Source organism: Bombus pascuorum, chromosome 12, assembly GCF_905332965.1.
Source record: "Bombus pascuorum chromosome 12, iyBomPasc1.1, whole genome shotgun sequence".
Classification (NCBI taxonomy): Eukaryota; Metazoa; Arthropoda; class Insecta; order Hymenoptera; family Apidae; genus Bombus; species Bombus pascuorum.
The window spans coordinates 531,511-550,840 of NC_083499.1; the positions used below are offsets into that span (position 1 = coordinate 531,511).

Genomic DNA, 19,330 nt, shown 5'->3' on the forward strand with positions numbered 1-19,330 from the left:
TTAATATCAAGAGGGTTAAAGTGGACACATATTTCTTCTCTTACCGAAAAGCACTCCAAAATCTGAGTTAACGCCAAGCAACCCTTAAAACGTGTCTGATTTCCACTTCTCTTTTTCCCTTTCCCTACCTCTACACACCCACCTATTACTCGTAACTTTCTTTCGGTTTCGAAAATCAAATTGCACGGTCTCCTTCATTGAAGAATTTTATCGACTCGGGGCGTTCGTGTAACAAATTAAACGGCCAACGAACAGCACAGGCATGATTTACAAAATGCATATCTGGCCGCGCCCCATCCAATTTCGTGTATCGGCTCCCCGTCCAATTTATAGCGCGGTATTTTCTAAACCAAGCTGTTGCATTATAGAGCAATTTAGCTGGATGTAATTTATGCTTTTGTAGTTCCGAAGAGGTGGGCGAGGTGTACAATAGGGATGATTGCTTGAAAAATCACGACGAGAAATGACGGAATTTGCAGCCGAGATACCATAGAAAATATGTTTTGACGAATCCGACTTATATCTGGAGTTACGTGTATTTGCCATATTTATAGTTGAATTAATTTTTTATCTTTTAAATCTACATTTAGATTTATTTTCATCTTTTTGGATTTTTCATTCGAGTTTGCTTTTGTTGATATTTCGAATGACTTTTTTATCACGTTTCACGTTTTTATATTAAATTTTATTTTGATCTGTAACAAATATTTGTCTTTCAAGTTTATATTTGGATTTATTTTCGACTTTTCGATTATATTACTTAGCTTTATTTTGATGCATTATAATTAAGCTTTGAATAGTTTATTCTACTTAAATTTCTATATTAATGTTTATCTGTAATCATTAAATTACATATTAAATTTAGAATGCTATCTTCATTTAAAATTTACCCATTTGAGAATTATATATTGTGCATCTATTAAATATATATTATATTATTACATATTATAATGATATTATTATTATATATTTATTATATAAAATATATTATGTATGTATTAAATATCTTATTAGAAGGTATCAATGATTTAAATATAACTTTCTTGTAATAATACGCGGTTTGAAATTTTCTGCATAGTGATTAAAGAAACCTTGAGGACGTATGTGTAGCCTACCGAGCAAGTGAAACTCCGACAATCGTTCGAAGAATTGATATTAGCTTCTCTGTATCCAACTTCGTGATTCTCTAAGAAACTTCCTAAGAAAGATAATTATGTCACCATACGTGCTATGATTGCTGTAGAAACTTTTTCAGGCTTTATCCGATTTTACACGAACTGCTTTGAACTTTGCACTCGAGGTAAGTGTACTATACCGTGAACTTTATGGATCTGAAGTACGTATAACTACTTGAATTTTCATCCTTACGCGATTATTCAAGAATAAAAGAGAGAAGAAGAGACTTGATACTGCTTATCTTTTCTTCAGTCTCCAACTTGCGATAAAAAATATAATTCTTGAGATTTTCCTTTGAACAAAATATATTCAAAAATGCGACTGGTAATAAATTCTATTATTCGCTAATGTATGATAAATAACAGCAAGACAAGATATCATTGATACAATTGGTCAATCGAATTCAAACTTCGGAGAAACAAACATTTCACGATGCATGCACTAACTTAATACGTTCATATAAATTTTACTCTAATATAAAAATTTTAATGAAAGACACGATCAACGAAACGTCGTCCGTAAAAAATTTTGCCAATAAATAACACATGCGAAACCGATAGAATAACGACCATAGACCGCATAGAAGTGATCAAACGCCTCTCATTACGAATCCGACAGAAAATCCTTCATGATTCAAAGAAGCATCCCATTCATAACCCTGCAAATTCTCTCTGATCGAATTAACCATTACAAACGTACGAATTCCTTCGCAATCAATTTCCTTTAGCAATGGTCGAACCTCATATTCCCTCTTAACGACCATCCATCGATATCGTTCATGGATTCGAACCCTTTGTTAGTTCCTTTCACGTCGATCAATTCCTATTTATCCTTTTCACTCTGAACGAGCGTAGCCGGGGAGGTTACGTTGTTGCTTTTGCAACAAAGTGGCCCGTGGAAAGAACACAGCGTCGATTCCGCTCTAAAATATATGAGAGCGCTCAGCGGAATCGTTAATCTCGCCGCAGATGATCCGTAGAAAGGAAGCGACGAAACGGAGACTTGGACGAAAAGCTTGGAAGAAAGAGAACTTGAAATAGCCGCGGGTTTAACGCAGCAGATCACTTTGAAAGTTAAATCGTTACTCGTTGGAATATGTTGCGAAGTACTTTTGATACGGTTTATACATATGTATATGAATAATCCGGATCGTTCGACACCGTGCAAGAATAATTGCGAGATCGGGATTGCGAATGAACTGTGGAATTAGCCGCCCTGGAATTCGTTAATTACTAGTTGGGTAGGAAGAGATTATTTTGTGATGTATAGTCTGACGGTATGATCCCGATTTTCATCGAAATGAAAAATATCGGCAGCCAGGTGTACTTATTTCTAATATAAATTTTTATTGGTTAATACACGTGTGTGTTTGATTGTGGAGTTGCTATGTGGTGTAAATGGTAAAAAATACAAAAGAAGTAAATGGTAAACAATAATGATAAGTGATAGAGAAAATAAAAAACGACTTTTTAGTGGAAATAGATGTAAATTCAACGAAGAATACCATAAGAATAGTTATAAATTGGCAAGTAATTAATTTTAGCTGTCAAAAATATTGCAAGATGAGACAACTATGGTTGTAAGTGCTCAGTAGGTCATAGCCGAAATAGATGAAAGTATAATGTACAGATAAATATTGTAAATTTAACTAATCAAGCACTTACACGCATCTTACGATTTATTCTCTCTCTAAATCTTTAAATCAGTAAGAATGTCAGAAATGAATATTACTTGAGTAAAAGATATTAAAATACATGAAACGTATCTTACATTAAAATCAGTTTTTTATTTTTAATATAAATAATACAACAGGGAATTAAATATGTGTTTAAAGATATGTTGTGTATTTATATATATGTATACATTTTGGACCATTATCCATTATATATTATAATAATATTATATTTAAATTTTAATTGAGATTATATAAAATATAATCACATAAGATAATATAAGACTTCGATTGCGCTAGAAAGCTTTAATCTTCAATCGATTAAAATGTTTTTCTTGAGGCAGATAACAAGATAACGTTTCAGAACACGTCTTGATTCACTGATTTGTGAAACCAGACCTGCAGGAGAATTCGAGAGAATATACGTTCAGCCACGTTAATAATCGTAAACCGCCCGCTTAATTTCACACTAGATCTGCGCTACGTTGATTGCACGGACCGGAAACTCCCGCGATCCTGTGTTACGAATAATCACGCGATAGCTCGGACGCAGTTGATTAAAACCGGCGCGGCGGTGGCGTGGAACTATTCGGTGTTACGGTTAAAAAAGGGACGAAAGAAAAAACAGAAGACAAATCTGAAGAAGATAAAGAACCCAGCGCAAGCAATACAGAAACTAGGTTACGTCCAGAAATTTATATCAGTCTCGTAAGCGAATAGATACATTTACAAGATAGATAATTTATGATAAAAATTATACCTTTTATGTCAATTTGAAAAGTTCAAATTTTCGTTAATTTTGAAAAAGAAACTAGAACAACCGTATAGCTAATTATATAACTTTCGTCAACGAAACGTTCGTGTAACAATAAAAAATGTATCTAAAATACTTATTGAAGGTAATCTTCCTATGCTAGAGGTTTATGTCATAAGCTCTATTACAGTCCATCTTTAGTAAGTTTTGCTATCTATGGAGGGCGACGTTTCATCGAAAACGATGCACGAAATATCTCGATGTAATCTGTAGGTATCATCGATTATGCAGTATAGTTCATCTAAGTTTTATGACGCTGGCTTTCCCGCCACATATTTGGTATCTATAGCGAGAGGATTTGAAGTATCGATCGAGGCTTTCGGTATCGGAAGTTTCATTGAAAAGAGTTACGTTAAGAGAGTTACTCACACAATATCACACAGAATAAGAACAAATTCGTGATTAATGTAATAGCTTAAGAGCCATTATATCTATCGATGCATCGCACAAATGAATATTCTGTGATGTAAGAAAGTTTTATATATATATGATACAAGTAAAAGATATGGTTATTTACAGACACCGGTGTCCAGTGAATGTTTGTAAACAGTCAATTCTTCCACATGGTTATCTGTCTTATCCACAATATATCGCATGAAGTTTTCAATAAAAAAGCAATTAAATACTTTCATTATGTCAGTAATACCTGCAGCTTCGATACCCGGGCCGCGTGCTTGTGAAAATAGTTCGTATCTACCGCTATAATTATCCACAAATTCCCACGAGAAATTTTGGAAGTGTGTGCTTGAAATTCTATCAATAATATGTGCATCTATAATTCCATCTGTACTTGTTTGATCGTTTACATTAATCGTCAAATTCATCATCCGAGTCTGGGAAATCAAAATTTTCGGTTTCACTTTCACATTCAGATTTCTTTTCTACGGTATGATATCTCTGCCTACTGATGACATTGCTTTGAAACCAGAATCGAAAAATGTTTCCAACAAATGTCAAGCGATCTGCACACGTAAAACGTAAACATTTTCATCATCCTAACATGATGGAAGCCTAAGAAACGGAAGATACGGAAAGTTGTTGAGCCGATACTCGTAACCCGATACGACGTAGTGACTCCTGTTGCTAGCGAAAACAAATGGATCAGTACAGTGTACTTACACATTCCAGCTGCTAGTAGGATCATGTGCGAAGGGTTGATTACAAACATTATTTTCCTGTGTTAAATATACGGGATTATATTTATCAAATCACTTCTACCCAGTAAAATTCTATCAAAAATTCTCACTAAAAATCCTAAATGAAAACTCTACAAAAAAGCTCAAAATGAAACATCTTTCTTGAGATGTGCTAATTCTGTAATTAGTATAACTTCCGTACCTCCAATTCTTCATTGCCCTGACTAGATTGCCCTGACCAGATTGTCCTGCCTTAAACTAGAACCACTTGACATTAACTAACAGTAACATCAATCTACGTACATAAATCATGATCCCATACGTGAGCCACGAAATAAAAAATCGACGAATCAGTAAATGGTGGAACAGATTGAGGCTAAAACTCGATCACAAAGCTCGGTGCGGCGTGCAACAGGAATATCAATTAAGTTATGACAAATGAACTTTTCTAATTACGCGGCGAGGTACGCGAAGTCACCGGTCCAGTCAACTAATTGCAGGTCCCTGTTTCTGCACTTGTACGCAGGTATCTTGCATCCAAAACTAACCTGCTTTGCATGTTGCATCAGAGGAATCCATGGCGTGATGGCGATGGAAGTGGAACGAAGAGGGAAAGCTGGTGAATAACGGCTTGAATGAGAGAACGAACAACAGAGTGAATGAACCAAAGAACAAACCACCGGAGTCAGTAAGCGAGTCACTGAATGAGAAAGCAAGATAGCAAGAGAGAGAGAGAGAGAGAGAGAGAGAAGGAGAGAGAGGGAGAGCTGGGAGACCGTGAACGAGAGAGGATGAACGAGATGGAGAAAAGGAGGAAAAAGTGAAAGAGAAAGGGCGAAGCATGAGAATCGGAAAACGATCTTGCATATTGTGGAACGGATGATCCTTGTTTGGTATCGGATTCTGCGGACTCGAGAAATGTCAGATTTGTGCTGTAACCTTTTTCTTGGAATTTTTGTTTTAGTAATTTAATAAGGAAGCTGTCTTCGTTCGACAATATTATAATTTTCTTATAAGTTTTAATTCCTTCATAATTCGTAGAAAATTAAAGGCAAGAATTTACGTAATTACTTTGAGGGCCCCTGCAAGGCTTACATCATGAATTTAAACAGTTCAAAGAGTACGACAATTTGCAGGATCACATCCTTCTTGTACAGCCAATAATGTGTATTCAACAACAGCATAATTTTTTTTTATGGAAATGTATTCACTGAAATGTAGAAACGTATTTTCATAAATCGAATCATCTCGTTAATATCGAGACAAAACATTAAAAATTATCAAATTCTTTTCAAACAAAAGTACCTATTTATCCCTAAGACACTCTCTAATTATGATGAAATAAAATTACACCAACTTTCTATCGACATTTCTAAGATATCAATCCTATCAAAACACCAAAACTTCCTATCCCTTTCAAATGAAAACATTTATCAAGACAGAGAAATTTCTTAATTACCTCGAGCAAGATTGCACCAGCTCCCTATGAACACTTCCACGAACTACTTTTAACTACTCTCAAATACCAAAGAGCAACCAGAAAATTCTTTCCACTTGTTCCACGAAAGTAGAAGGAAGCCTATCAGTTTTTCAAGAGGCCTGTCGATCTTAATCTCTCAAAACATTCTCACGTGCACCACTTTTCCTGTGTTATCGAGGAAAGAAAAGAGAGGAAGCAAACAAGTGACAGCGAAAGATCCGTCGGTTTGGAGAACAGAAAGGGATCGTACCGGTATAGTCGCCGTGAAAGAGGCTCAATAGAGGGTTTTGAACGAGGGCCACCGTTCATTTAGTCTATCCTCGAGTGCCCCTAATAACTCTAAGACTACCGTCGGTTTCAGTGGCAGCGGAGGCGCAGCTTATTATTCAACGATCGCGGTTGCTCGAGTGGGACAGGATGTACAAAGTGGCCGAGCACTTCACTCCCGGATTTAAATGTCGCTCTCGCTGTTTACGGTTCAATTATGACGCGAAAGATGGCGTCGTTTGTGTGTACAGATTGTTCCAAAGTTCGTTGGCCTCGTTTTGAAATTTATCCAATTAAAAATAATTATTTCTGGATCAATGTCAATTTAGTTAAATTGACTAGATTTAGTTTAATGAATCAAATTGCATTGGATAACTGGAATATTAAAGTTGAAAGTATAATTGGCATAATGGAATTTCAATAATATTATGGGATTGTGTAAATATTAATACACCACTTTATATAGATAGATAGTACAAATATTAATACGTTATTTTACATGTACATCTTGTTCGATGGATTAATTGACCAGCAATCCTAATTCTATTGGACTATGTACAGGATAACGTTTAATATCTCGTTGCAACTACTTCCCAACGTTCTACGGGTTATTAAGGTTTGCTCTTTCGATAAGATCTGAACGTGTCGAGGCTATGCGCAACGTTGGTTGTAGATCGTCCGGCAGAATCTATTATACACAGTAGAACTTCCGTTATCTAGACTTTCATTAGCTGCAGCCTTGCTAGATTGCTCTATTATTCTGTTAGCTAAACATTCCATTATGTATTATCTGATACTATTATCCTACTTTAAACAAAAGTACGTTTTATTCCATTTTGGAAAAGAAATATCAAAATTAGGTAAAAGAGTAAATTAAAGACGTAAATTAAATCTCTCGTAAGCGAAATTTCACTTTCAATGATTTCTTTCCCAATTCCTATATTTATTGAAAAACTTTCATTTTCACAGATTAAACGCGATTACAGTCATTTCATAAATATTGAAATTCTTTTACCAAAAAAATTTCTGTTATTAACAAATATTTTCTTTGTACCATAATAAGCTATAATAATATAATAATAAAAATGTTAGCTTCTAAATACATTTATCAATCGATAAAGTTGATACAGTACGCATTTCTTACATTTTTCATGAAATTTAAGTTTCATGCATAAATACATATCGTCATTAAATTTCTCCAGATACGTCTTTCTGTTAATCGATCGTACTATATTTTAATATCATTGATTATTTTCATCTCATCAATTTGGAATATTCGCATAAGAAAAAAATTGCTGGAAGTTTTCGACATAGAATAGTTAGAGCTTACGTTATTGTTAATGAACATAGCCATCGATAATGCAACGCCCTGTATAGATATCAGCAAGCTGTGTGGCAGAGTCATCCAGTTGTTAGATGTTGCTGTTATATACCACTAAAGTGACATCAAAACATTCCAACAATTCGAACAGCTAAACTGAATGCAGATAAGGTCAACAAAGAACGAGTTGACCGAATTACTGAATTGATGAATCGTTCATGAAATCCTAATTGCTCCTTGAAATTTTTCTCTCCTATTATCTTATTATTAAATATATCGCTGTTTCATTACATTACTAGTATCATTTACTAAATTTCTTCTTTAATTTTATCTATACTACAACTTTAATTTTATTTATACAATTATCCTTTTAACTTTTATTATCCCTAAATAATAATTGGATAGCAAAATGCAAACTCTCGTATTGTTTTCCAGATGATTAAAGTGTTCCGTATTCCGTAAGTGTTCAATATTAGACACTTATTAGAATAATTATTAACTTCCTCAATGGAGAATCCAGAAGAAATGAAATTTCCTAATGGCGTAACATTATCAAATTTCCCTTTCGAAAGAATATTAACAAATCAAAGAAATTGAAGAATATCACAAAGTAAAAAATTGAATTAAGCTAGAAACAGATGTTATACAAAATTGCCAGTTTAGATATAACATTCGCAAATGGTTCGCAAATTATTTATTTTCCATCGAGATGAATTTCATCGACAACAACCGGACAACTCTCAATTCCAGCTACAGTAGCGGACAAAAGTTTAAGACGATGATTTGTAAACCGGATTACAAACATCTTATACGCATATTGTTCTTCTATTCGGTTTGTCTCTTTGGAATAACGTAGCTGTATGTTTGACCTTCGTAACCTCAGACAGTCAGTTGTTAAATACAAACAATGTAGGAGTTACAACAGTTAGTTACCGCCTAGCACTTGGAAACAGTGGACATTAGTTTAAGACGATCTGTGTAAAACGTGAGTACGAGTACAGTTTTTGAACATTTTGATTCTGGAATGTCAAAATCATTGTTTAGTGTACCTTTTATTGCTTAAAATTCATTTAGGTAGGAACAGACTATGGGTAAATCAAAGAATTTACTTGAAAACGAAAGGGAACAAATCGTAAGGCTGCGAAAGCAAAGTAAAACCTTCACCGAAATAGCAAATATAGTGAACAGGTCAGAAACAGCTTGTAAACAAGCTTGGTATAAATGTTTAAAGACAGGCATGTATTGCGATCAACCGAAAAACGGAAGACCACGGAAAACAACACCGAAAATGGATCGCCGGATTCATCGATTGAGCGAAAAGGATCGTTTTCGTAGTGCAAATAATATTGCTGCGGAGATAAACTATGAAAACGATACACAAATTAGTGCTAGAACTGTTAGGAGAAGATTAGAAGACTTTAACTTAAGAGGACGAAAACCCCAAAAGAAACCACTGCTGAGTTCTAGGAATCGAAAAAGACGACTTGCATTTGCTAAAGCTCATAAGCATTGGACAAGTGAAGATTGGCAAAAGGTATTGTTTTCTGACGAATCGAAATTCAGTCGCGTCTCTTCTGACGGGGTACGGTACGTTAGACGTCGAATTGGCGAAAGTTTGAAAACACAGTGCGTTTTAAAAACTCTTAAACATGGTGGTGGCAACGTTATGGTGTGGGCGTGTTTTTCTCGAAGCGGCCCTGGTCCGATATGTCGTATCAATGGAATTATGGACCGTTTTCAATACAAGGACATACTCAAGAACACAATGTTACCTTTTGCACGCAACAATATGAGTGATGATTTTATTTTTCAAAATGATAATGATCCGAAGCACACGGCTCGGGTTGTGAAACAGTTTTTTCAAGAAGAAAATATCACCGTGCTGCCGTGGCCGTCCCAATCACCAGATATTAATCCAATCGAGAACTTGTGGAGCATCATAAAAAAGACAGTACAAGGTTATAAACCGAAAAATTTGAATGAACTTTACTCTACAATTGAAACAGCTTGGAGTAATATTACGGTAGATCAATGTAAAAAATTAATAGATTCAATGCCAAGAAGATGTACCGAAGTGATAAGAAATAACGGATATTGGACAAAATATTGAATTTAAACAAAAATTGTGCATATTTTTTTACCAAAACTTAATATTTTTTGTGTAGTCTTAAACTTTTGACCGACAAAATATTATACAGATTTCGTTCCTTTTTTTGTAACTTCGCTACTGAGCAAAATATCAAAATGAAATTTTTTTTGTAAGTGTATAAACAAATGCCTAATTAGTTAATACCAAATGTAGAACACTGTATTTATATTTTTTATGGAAAGTAAATCAATTATTTATTTCTTCCATTTCGTCTTAAACTTTTGTCCGCTACTGTATATCGTATTTGTGCAAGAAACGTGACGCTTAAATCTCGAGAAAGGAACCGAGAAAATCTATCTTGTATCTGGCTACAGAGGCATTGATCGTGCTCGAACATTAGATGCGGCTGTTTCACGATTTATTGAACTTTAGCCCGACATCGTTCGTGATTACCATTTAAGCCATTTATCTAAATTTGTTTTGCCGCCCATATTCAATCAGAAACAAGAATTTCACGGCGTTCGGTAACATCGTCCGCACACACCAGATTACATCTCAACAAACTCCGAAACCATATCGGCATACTCGGCCCAAAGGGAACACGAAATCTAATTCGTACGCGCCGGTTCGATGAAGTTTGAATCAAGTTAAAAATTATTCCGCCTGCATAGTCGTCGGCTTCGTTCTTTCTATACACGTATTTACGATTTTGGAAGAAATAATTTGCAACTTAATAGCAAGTTTTGTATGGTATTCCCGAAGGTTTCGATCGATTTAATCTGATCTTAACGGGAAAGAACGATATCTTGTAATTTTATCTCATATTCTAATTGTAATCTTCATTTTATTTATGACGTCACGATCTTATTTTCAGCGGTAATATCTTTGCCATATTAAAAATTATTTCTAGTTCGTCGATGAAAATTTATTTGCAATAACTTTAGAATGCTAAATAATTTATACAAGTGGGGAGAGGAGAGAAAAGAAAAAAGAAAAGATACGGCAACAATAACGTTCTTCTTTTTACGGCAGACAAACGAGAAAACTTCAGGTTAGCGAAGCTTAAACTTCGCTAACTTTATTGCCACGAACTTTGCGAGTGGAAACGTCGTGGCAGTAGTTGCGTCTTACTTAGTATTGCATACTGATTGCCAGAAGAACGAGTTCATCCTGTCGTAAATTTCAAACGCGAGCACTAATAACAATTTAGTCGGAAACAAGAGCCGAAACGAGACACTCACCGACTCGCTTTCCGGCTCATATCGAGTCGCGATAATTAAAGCAAACATTATTATACTCTTCTAACGCGTTCCTTATTTGCACGTTTAATATTTAATTACAGAAAAGTTTCGTTTTATTGCCAGAAAATCCTTTGAGATAAAGTTACAGGATAATAGTAAGATACTAGAAAATTCTATTTAATTCTTGAATGTTTGAAGCTCCTTGTTTGTTTGAATAAATATCATTGCGATTTAGTAGAAATAGAAAGACGTATTTGATTAAAATTAATTAGATAAATGAGACTGAGTTGACGACATTTTCAAATTTAGATTTTACTACTTAAAGTATATTTTATCGATTTTTGTAAAACATACCAAGTATTCTGTCGTCGCTTTTTCACGATTCAAAGGGTTTCTCAACATGTCGTTGTAAAATATTTTACCCTTTAAATTAATTCCAGAGCAAAGTTAATACTCACTTACGTAAAATTAAGTACCCCAATTAAACACATTAAAAATATTTCACATATTTAATGACATACAAAAAATTCATAAAAATTATGGATCAAAGCAATTAGTTTGTAATTTTCCCAGCAAAGAAGCAAATAAAGCCATCTTCATCAACCACATACGAATGCCATTGACGAAACAACATTAATAAGGAGCACGTTATTCAATATTCCTACGTTATTCCCAAGCGTAAAAAAATGCTTCCTAACACAAAAAATTATCTCCAAACTTCTATCCTGTTAGAGGATACAACTCTGGAAATAGCAATCTTTTCTTTCTGAATATTTCAATAACTTAAAAATTAACTTCTGGAAAGTTGGTGCAATTCGTAAGAGTACCAGAATTGTTAACGTTCTACGAGAGATTTATCTTTTTTCAGAATCAAACTTTCCTAAACCCGCAACGTTTTCTCGCGTGGAACAGTTATACAAGAAACGTAATTTACAAACTTGTATTCCATTATAAAAGTAAAACTTCAAAAATCCCAATTTATTTCTCCTAACAATCTGATAATCTAAATATTAAGGATATATCGAGAAACGAGCTTCGCTAAGGAATTTTTTTAAAACGTGTTGAAGCATTAGAATCGCCGATATTTAGAATATAAAAATTTATTTTTCCGACAATTCAATATTTTGTCGCGCAAAGAAAAATGTTCTAACGTGAAAAATCGGAAGAAACATATTACGTATAAAATCCTCCAATTTTTATTCTACCGAAACGTGAAACTGCGAGAACGTCTATCATATGCTTTTAAATATTCTGATAATTTAAATGTTAAAAGAGAAGCTTTTAAAGTATCACGGTAAAATTCGTAGAAGTGTAGCAGAGCTGTTCGAGGTTTCCTTTCAGAAGGACTCAACACTTTTTCGCGTTCTGCATAAGTAAAATGGTTCTCCGGAAGTAAAACAATTCTCCCGAAAATAATCCGAAGCGAATCGTTGTCGACGTTTCACGCCACCGCGCACTTCCGCTAAAATGGAAGCCGCCCGAACGCGCGCCAACTTTCTCTGAATTACATTGGGATCATCCGGCGCAAAGGGTATATTCGTCATAATTTCAAAGTTTTTGCTGTATGTAATATCGATATACCATTAAAAAGTTAGATAAGATGTTCCGTGAGATTAAGATCATGGTTGACGGAGAAAACAGAGTTAAGATGGAGAAGGGAGAGAAAGGGAAGATGAAACGTTTCACTGCACTGCTGCATAAATCTTCTACCTCGATAAATAAAAATCGACGATCTGTGCGCTTTTCTTACATTCTCGCCTCGATGCAAACGACTTTTTTCGTTCGAGGCAACGATAATGCGAATTTCTTTGTTGCTAATACGAAATGAAGAAATATATTTAACGAAGATATAAATAGGAGAATCGTGATAGAATGTTAGTGATCGAATGACCGTGAGATTCGATCTACGTAACTTCCACGAGTTAGAATTTATTAGATGAAAATTCCAATTTTTTAATAGCGTCATAGTCATAAAATAGTTGAATCCGGCGGATTATCAATTCGCAATATGTACTTTTATATTTTTTAATTTCTTCCTGGTTTTTTCTCAATTCCCAATAATACAGTACTATTTTTGTACTTCTAAAGTTGACAATATTGTTTCTATCCGTCATTTTCTCTAACGAATTTAACTGCTCAATTTTGCTTCTACTTTTCTTCACTACACTTTTCCCTTTCTTGCACGCTTTGAGCCGACATCGCAATTTTTTAAGTATGTTATCTTAAGCGACTCTTCTGTTATTTTTACTCTTTCACCTATAATTCCTTCTCGTCTAGAATTTCTCGTCGTTCACGTAGGTTTCCACATATTTCAATTATAAATATTCAATTTCTTAATCTGTAAATCAACTTCTCGTTTAATCACGATTGTCATGTAATAATAGAATTATCGTGAAATTAAAGTTAAAAGTCAGCAAAACAAATGAATTTCACTTAAGTTTATTTCACCCTTTAAAGAGGTAAATTTATCATAATTTATCTTTAAGAAAAATGAAACGACACATAAAAAAGTAGAAGATCTCTAAGTAAAAAAATTGTCCGAGTATTAACAATCCACCAACAGATGAAAATTTCAGGATTGAAAAAAATTATTTCACGCACACTTATATAAGCGCTAATGAACTTTTTACAAAAGAAAAAAAAATCAGCAATAAAAGTCGCATTATGACGACAAATTGTTACGAGTAATTATCACCACAGGAATCACAATTGAGTAGAAAAAAGCTGTGGAAACGAATAACTTCAAAGAACATGCTTTCCTTTCAGCAACCAGGTTTCGCAGCAAAAGAGTTGAAAGAACAATGAGCCGGCATCTTTCAAGTAAAAAATACGACGTATTTAAATTGCACGAAGAAGAAAACGGTACTACGCGCTAATGTAATGAAACAGGAAGACTATACAGAACAATCGTTTCAAGATTCTCGCTGTTGCTTTAATTTTCACGCTGCAATGAGCCTCGTATCGTATCTCCTTCACCTCTTGATGCTTAATTAATTCTACAAAATAAAACAACTCTCTTGAAACCATTTCGCCGGGAACAAGCAACATTTTCCCATGGAAGCCATTTAATTGTCCCTAATGGCCAGCCACCAATATCCTGTACTTAGAAGCCTTTTTAATTACTATATTCGGAAAATAGACTCTGTTCTTACGTTTTTATATATTAATTTTTGCTTATTACGAGCTAGAACACTTTTCAGTTAATTATTTTGATTTTTATATCAGTTGTATTATGTTAGGCGTACTAGCTGTGATATATGGATCACTAGTGATTTAAAATTTGCTAAAAGCGAAACTGAATATCATTCTGGATTAAAGATTGAGATTCTTCTAGATTAAAAATCCCAGGAATTTGATACATTTAATATTTTTCTCTTACTCGACAAATGCAATCTCCTTGCTTGAATTTCTTTTAAGTTCTGTAAGAATATAGAATGTTTCGATAATAACTGATTTGATTTAATATTAATTTAACAATCTTTGATTTAATACTAACTGTTTCCTTATCGTACGATAAACTTGGATATCGAAATTATTGTGTTACGATGCTAACTGTCATTTCTTCATTTTTTTTGAGCCTATGATACAAGTTGTATTTGACCAATTTTCTACGAAAAGAGTACTGCTTTATTTCTAGTTACTTCTTCATTCAATAATTTAAAAAATCTAGCTTCTAAATTTGAATCGTTAACTTTTAACATTCATTCAATACCAAGAATTCAACGATAATAAATGAATTTTTCTCATCTTAAAAGAAAAATAATAAAATAAAATTAAACCTCGGCAAACAACCCTTACTACTTAAAGCACCAATTATGCGCTTAAACTGTAGATTCTTTATTAAATTTGTCAGGAATAAAGCTGCCGGTCTTTCCCAGATTCATTATGTTCCTTTAATTTGTATGCCGTTTTGCGTGCAATCGGCCGTTGATAAAGAAACAACGCAGTTTTATGGACCTAATCTGCCCGAACACGCCGTCGATCGCGTCGCCGGATAATTTTAATGGATTGCAGGTCGAGTGAAATTGCACGAGCGGTTCGTGGCGTCACGCTATAATTATCATCGGCTGACTATCAGGTCTTCTGTCATTTACAGTAAATTTACATTTCCCATTGATAGAGGCGACTTTGACGGGTGAAACGCGAGCGTGCTGCCAGCAACACCGACATCCGCTTCGACGTTATCGTCGCGCTTCCGAAAGGGTTGAACGCGTCAGCTTGAACGCGAGTACGCGTTTTAACCTCTGAGCTCGTATTTTTTTACGATATTTAATACTATCTCAGTCCTCGAATTTCTATTTATTTTTTTTTCTATACCCGAACAACATTTTCGTTTTAACGAATAAAAATCAGACAAATTTAGTTTTCAATAAACGAATAAAATAACACGGAAGATTTTTAATAAATAAAGAAAATTACCGGCGGAGGATTGAAACGAAAAATAACGCATATCAATATCGATTATTTTATTCGTTTCTTAAATTTGTAAAATTTATTAATGATAGAAAAACACGATTAGATTAGAAATTGCTCGAAAAACGCGATAGAATTAAGTAGGGAAACATCTGAGTCGTTTTAAAATACTTTGAGTTTGTTTCTTTTTCAAACTTATGCAAAGGGGCAGCTTTTCTCTTTGATTTACCGATCGTTTAATTTTACATTACGTTTATACCTTGTTAATTAATTTTTAATTAATTTTTTCGTCTTTCAGTACAGGAAAATTTAATTGGTTCGAGAAGCTTTCGAACTGAAATTTTCAGATCGTTCTATTAGATTTTTTTTATGAAAAAAAATATTCCTTTCTTATTCTAGCAGTCAATTAATTTCTCGAAATATTCTGTTACGGTTCTATGAATTCTTTAGTAGCTTTTTATAGCTACATTTTTAAAATGATAAAAAATTTGGTTCTGTTTGGAGTACAGTTAGATTGGACTTCCAGATTTTTCTACTCTGTACGTGAATTTCTTCTCTGCTCATGGCTATTTTTATACCTTATTCTAACAGTCAGTTCGTCCCCCATTGCCTTCTATTAAATTGTTTCAATTTTTTGCCGGTTTCCATCAAGTTTTGGAATAGAATAATTTTAGAATATATTTCGACCGAAATTCTAGACGTTCCTTCTTTATACGTTAATTTCGCTAATTTTCTTTTTGCAGCTGCGATTGTCCAAACCTCATTTCGGTCGTTGATTAATTTTGTAGCATTTTTTGTTAAATTAGTTTAATGAATCGTAATAATTTAATGGGAAATTATGAGCATTGTTCCTGTTCAGAGTAATTAGTATAATTACAACGATGGTTATAATTCCATCTGTGATTATATCAGAATATGTTCTATTCTCTTTCTCTCGTTTTCATATTTCTTTTCTCTTTTTCAACATATTTGCGTTTACAAGAGAAGTTTGTTAAAGTAGTAACGCTGTTAATAATTAAAACTGACGATGCCTTTTCACACAACTATCTTTTCATGTATTAATTCCGTAAGTTTCCATGGCTTTCCATTAGAAGTACGGTATTTAATTTTAATTTAATGGAAATTAAATTCCGATAACTATGAACTGCTCTTTAATATTGCTCAAACATTATCACGATCAAGTTCTTATCCCAGTGTCACGTAATAAATTTTGCACGTTTCTCAGTGCCCAACCATCAAAAAGATAGCGGCAAGTTATTGCATAAAACGGATAATCTCGATGTAAATTTCTTCCATGTATTATATACATATTTACAATCAACGGATTTATAGGTTTATTTCATAACCAAAATTCTGGCTTATTCAAAAAAGGGCGTTGTTTTGTTAACAAAGTACTATATTTTATTTTAATGTTAAAATTATTGGACCGGTTAAAATAGAGTGTAATAAAATGACGCGTAATGGGTTTTATTTTTTCTCTTTATAGAAATATGAAATTTGAATCATAATTTTATGTACCTATTTATCTTCATTACGTCGCTTTAATTATAGACTCATCGACTTATCAAACTTTCATATACAGTCCTATGGATTCTTAACTGAAAGACTACGTATTCTGAAAGTTTTTTTTTCTAAAAAGACAAATCTGCAAGCCTCCCGATACTTTGTCCAGACGATCCCAAACCTCTCGCCACCAATAAATCACCACTCAAAGCGCCCTATTTACATCCAACAACTAGCTACACTCATCACTCTACAATCACTCTTCCGACCCTTGTGCCTTATCTACTTACTGAAATCCCATCATTTCTTTTACCCTGCTTTTGCGAGGGAAAAAAACCGAGAAAATCAATCCCCATTTTTCTCCAAATAATCTCTCGCAATTTGCCGAAGGTCTGGTCATCTGATCAAGAATAGCGATACCAGATCGTGGTCGAAATATCTTCTGCCTACACGTCGAAATACAAAGAGGCGCTTTCTTTCACAGTAATAGGAAAGGAAAAAAAAATGAAACTGGAATGAAAACTTACTGTTGAATCCTTTCTTCTATCGATTTTCGTTATTTTTAGTTCCCTTTTTTCTTTAGTTCTCTTTAATTTTCCTTCATTCCCTTTCAAATATTTTACTGGCTTATCTAATAGCTTATCCGTTGTACTATTTGCAGCGACAAAATTTGTATTCCGTGGCTCAAGATAATTATTGTACATGTTGAAGAATTAATCATAATATAACATGTTTAAATCAGAATAAAAGTAGTAATAGATTTTAGAAAAATATTTATGGTAGTGATTACTTATGTGTGTCGGAGTTTCAAGTTCCAGTTTTTAACTACACACGTGTGTATTTTTCCCGTTTTCATAAACGTATACGTAATCTCTCAAAGTATGTATTCTTAGTAATTTTATTCATTAAATTTTATTTCTTTACGATGCATACTTTTGTTTGCAAAGATCTTTTACCAACTAATATACCGAAGTACTGCAGCTTCTAAAATTCTTCATCACAGTATGGTAATGAAATAAAAATTCTGATTCTTCTTACTGTAGTTAAGAATCAATAAATAATAAACCAATTTCTGAGAATTTAAAATGGAAGAAATATACCCTTTGTAAAATACAGGTTTGAAAATTACCAAAAATGCGTGCGTACATCTATCGCAATGAACATATGTCATGCCGTAAATTTAGAAATCTTCACTCTCGTAATTCTCCAATAAAATTAATAATTCAACAATAATAAACGATCCGTCAGTCGGCGGATATTACAAATAACGACGCTATCTCGAAATCAAGACATTTGTTTCGATGAACATTAAAATACATACGTGCAAAAAGAAGTCCTCCATCGAAGCTATGGTACATAGGAAGGAGGACAAAAAACGAAAAGGAAACAACGAAGGGGTGGCTGCGAACAAATGTTTCGAGATTTATGCACAGTACTACTATATACACTTCGGTAAAGCAACGTTTCGTTTGAATGACATGCGTCGGTATTTATGTCTGCGGTGGAGCAGTCGGAAAAGAGTGGAATCGGAAGTCGCGCGATCGAACCCCTTGGGAATTGTGACTCTCCCTGTCCCTGGTTCTCCAGGGGGTCGAATCGAGGAGCGTGGTTGTTACGTACTGCAACCAGGACAGAATGAAATATGAGAATTAGATCCTGGCTTGGCCAATTTATTTCGCAATAGTCGACTACTACCGATCTCGACATATAGAGTAGAGAGGTATTCCTCGTGATCTACCGAGGCGTGTAGGTTGGTTGGTCGAGGTTTATGCGTTTTAGAGGAGGAATTGAGTCCTGTTGGTTCGTAATCGGGGTTAATTGATCGGTCAAAGAAGCTTGAACCGTGAATCTTGTTTATATGTAATGTATCTCTAAGTATTTGGTTATTTTGGTTGATTTGTTGCAGCAGATGAATTATAGAGAAATTAAAGTGATTTGAATTGTAGTGGTGTTAAAAGCGATATTTTTCGTCCTTTTATGTATCGGACAAGTTGTGAATTTAAATTGGTGATCAGTCAAATCTACGAATAACATGCGTTGATATTAAAGACGTAATCTATCGAGTACCCTATAGCTTTGAATATAGCACTATTTACAGTAAGCGTGGAAATTTTCCAGATATTTCTGAAAAAATCTTTTTCTCTTAGAAATTAACCGAGTTGAAGAAAACAAAATTTTCGAGTAATAAGAATACTATGTACTGATTAGATCTGTAGCG

The 19,330-nt window shown here is 34.0% G+C and overlaps 1 protein-coding gene across 5 annotated transcripts in view; it reads right to left on the reverse strand.

The window, feature by feature from the left end:
• LOC132912449 (hemicentin-2-like) overlaps positions 1 to 19,330 on the reverse strand; it is a 547,362-nt gene that overhangs the window by 351,443 nt on the left and 176,589 nt on the right. The gene's annotated exons all lie outside the window — the stretch shown is intronic.